Source organism: Hylobates moloch, unplaced genomic scaffold, assembly GCF_009828535.3.
Source record: "Hylobates moloch isolate HMO894 unplaced genomic scaffold, HMol_V3 SCAFFOLD_1, whole genome shotgun sequence".
Lineage (NCBI taxonomy): Eukaryota > Metazoa > Chordata > Mammalia > Primates > Hylobatidae > Hylobates > Hylobates moloch.
This window is the reverse complement of record NW_026652276.1, coordinates 173983781-173987794: the sequence shown is the minus strand read 5'-3', so window position 1 is coordinate 173987794 and position 4014 is coordinate 173983781.

Below are 4014 nucleotides of genomic sequence, written 5' to 3'. Positions count from 1 at the left end.
CCCCAGGTCGTGTGAAGCAGGAATGAAGAGTCAGGCAGAGAGAGAAGAGCACATGGAAGCTAGCAGTATATGTAGGGGAATAGGGTGTGGGTCACTTTAAGTCCACAGGCAAATCCATGAAATATCTCTAAAAAAAATCAACGGCAGGAAAGCAGGGAGCCCAGTTTGCTAGCCTGAAGAGATGCCTCTAAATTCTTATCTCTGGCCACCAACTTTAGCCATTTGATGTGATGTAAAACTGGAAACTGTCAAGGGTGACTGAGCCCTGCCTCTGGTATGAGAAAGTTAATCCTGCATTCAAAGATGGATACTGAGGCTATATAAACTTATGATCATTCACTACATGGTGGAAGGCAGTATTTAGAGTCAGAGAGATAATTTGGGGTGGTAGTGTAACTGGAAGGGTAAAAACAGGGCATACAGAGTCTTGTTGGCCATAGTTAAAACTTTAGGTTTTGCTCCAATTAGAGGAGAAACTTGGAGATTTTTGAGTGAAAGAATGACATAATGTGACCACACAGAGCACTGGATTGACATCATCTAAACATGGGCAAAAGCAGAACCAGGGAGACCAGTAGTGATGATGAAAGTGGCTAAATTCTGGTTTTACTTTGAAGATGGAACTGATAGGGGAGAAAAACAGGAGTCAAGTATTAAATCAAAATTTTCAGAATAAAAACTGGAAGAATGAATTGCCATTTACTGAGATGTGGAAGACTCAAGGAGAAAAAGTAGTGGAGGAGGCATGTCAAGAGCTCAGAAATACCTGTTTAGAAAAATAATTTTTTAGATAAAAACAAATCATATTCATATTTTCACTATGGTGAAAATCTAAATCAAAATATTCTTCCCTATTTTGTTAGATAAAAACATAATCATTTTGAGATTTCTGAAATTACTAATGAAATCCATTTTTAGTATTTGCTAGGCCCGTATCTGAAGTATTCTCCTATCCAATATATGTATTACAGGAGAATATACCTGTAATTGAGTAATTAGGCCTGGAAATGAGCAGTTCATTATTTTGGTCCTAAGAAAATATCATTAATCAAATTTATGAATGCAATGAAATCATTCCTTTCATGTTTATTAAAAGACATTATGAAAATATTATCTCTAGTCTCAGCTGACAGTTCTAAATTTCATGTGACTTTTAATCAATGGCAACAAAATCAATTATGTCGCCACTGGGGGCACCTTAAGAAATGTAAATTACTACCAGTCAAAAAGTCTTTCCCTTTGGATTTATATCGTCACAGATTTTTTTTTAAAGAAAACTAGGAGCATAAAAAAGGAAACTAGAACCATGTTTTTCAAGGATGTAGTGCTGTGACGTGGAAAGTGCCCTTGTTTAGGAGAGAAAAATCAGTTTGTAATTCATTGTCCATTGTATACTAGCAGTGTAATATTAAAAAAGTCAGTGATTTTATTAAGTAGCAGATTCTCATTCTTTAAAATAACTTCCTATAGCACAATATAAATGTAAAATGGCATTGTTAATCTTTTTTTTTTTTTTTTTGAGACGGAGTCTTTCTCTGTTGCCCAAGCTGGAGTGCAGTGGCGCGATCTCGGCTCACTGCAACCTCCACCTCCCAAGTTCACGACATTCTCCTGCCTCAGCCTTCCTACTAGCTGGGACTACTGCTACTATGCCCGCTACCATGCCAGGCTTTTTTTTTTTTTTCTGTATTTTTAGTAGAGACAGGGTTTCACCGTCTCGATCTCCTGACCTCGTGATCCGTCCGCCTTGGCCTCCCAAGGTGCTGGGATTACAGGTGTGAGCCAAAGAGCTCAGCCAGCATTGTTAATCTTATGTTACATTTAAACATTTTTATAAGTATAATGATTTGCATTTATCACAGAACTCATTCATTTTTTTACTCATTGAAATATTTCTTGCTTGCTTAGTGCCAATCAAAGCTTCAAGTAAGATCTTTATTTGCTTGGGAAGCATAAGGCATGTATTCAAGGCAAGCGAAGGATGGATGGCGGGGTGAATGAACAGACAGATGAATCAATCAAATGATAGTGTGTTTCATAAAATTTAAACTATCATTCCAATATTGAGTTTCAATAGATGGGTAAAGTATCCACCTGCCATCATAATATGCCTTCTTTTCTCCACAATAATGGGAGATATTTTGGATTTTAAATGTCTTGGCAATGCTTTAATTTCAAGCCACATTGTTACCTTATGAGAAAATCTGGTACATTTTTCTATTCCCATTCCAAATGATATACAGCCATGATGTTTAGTACCTCTCATTAGAAGATCTACAATATGATTAAATGACATTAAGATTATCTAATTATAAAATAGAACTACAGATATGTCCCAATCTAAATACAACTCTCATTAAAATTTCTTAGTAGGAAATTACAGTACAAAAACAGAAATCTTCTTGTAACTTATGGTCAAAAGAAATTAAATTTTATTCATCCTTGTGAGTTAAAATCTCCACAAAATTAATAAACCAAAATGTATTCTCCTCAATGTGTTATTCCCCTCATTCTCAACAGGGTGGATTCTTAATGCTGGGGAGAAGGATCCTTCAGCAACTCCAGCCTTGGTAATTCTTTTGTTAACTTAAGAAAGAATATACTTATTGGTAAGTCTGTCATAAGCTACATTTTTTAAAGATCAAAAAAGTTAATAAGGTACACAAGATTATCACAGTATTTACCCTATATCCATGGAACTTAGAAAACAAACCATTATTCAGCTACTAAAAGTTATGACAGACAAAACTATGTTTTGAAACTCAACACAGTAATGCCAGATATCACACAAGTTCTCAGAGATATCTGAGGGAAGGAAAGTGAACAGAAAGAATCTTGGTGTCAACCTTGCTGAGATGCCAGTCAGTCTATGAGAGATGTGCCAAATCTTCCACCTGTGAGAATAAACTGAATTCCACAAATGGAATAATAGCAACAAGCTTATCAGTTTTGTACTGGAAAGAAAAGTCACAAAATTATACCATTCCATCCTCCATTTGCTTTTTCTGTGTGTTTTTGTATTGTCTGAAAAATTGCAATAGTGGCCGGCTCAGTCATGGAAGGTATCTGTCCCATTTAATATATTCAAACGCTCTTAATTTTTATCTCTCCTTTGAGCCCTGAATTTCTGCCACCGTAGTGTTGAATTATCAGCGTTATTTAATGATGCAACCTCCATAATGCTTGCAATGAATATTTTCAGTCCTATGTCTCAGTAACTATTTCTATTGCCTCTTCTTATAGGCTACTTTAAAATCTGTCTCTTAAAAAAGAGGGTCTCCTTTCCCACAGTTGTTTTAGATAAGTAATCATCATCAGTGAACTTCTACATTATGGTTGCTATCAATACTTGTGCGCTGTCCTTCACAGCCAAGTGAGGACCAAAAGGGCTTCTCAAAACACTGTCATTCCTAACATTTCCCTTTGCAATTGCCCAAGGTCATATCTTCTAACAATTCAATTGTTTTACATAAACCTTTTTATTCTAGACTAGTTTGAGATTTAAAGTTGTAAAGATGTACAGTTTCCATGTACCCATACCCAATTTCCCCTATTATTAAAATCTAACATTAATAATACATTTGTCACAATTAATTAATCAATACTAATACATTATCTAAATTCCATGCTTTTTTACATGTCTTTAGTTTTTACCTAATGTCGTTTCTCTGTTCCGGGCTCCCTTTCAGGATATCACATTACATTTAGTTGTCGTGTTTCTTTAGGCTCCTCTTGGCTGTGACAGTTTTTTAGGTTTTTCTTGTTTGGATGACCTTAGCTGTTTTAAGGAGTACTGGTAACAATTTGATTTGTACTTGTTAATTTCTTTCTCTACTAGATGTAAGACTAGTGCTGTTTACTGAAATTCAGTGACTTGTTTGTTTTCGTTATGATTTTCTAGCCGAGAAGCTTGTTTTACCAATATACTTCTTTAGATTTTATCTTTTGGAAACTGGCATAGTGAGAGAGATAAAACTAGTGAGTCTGGGTCTATCAAGAAAAAAAATATTTATC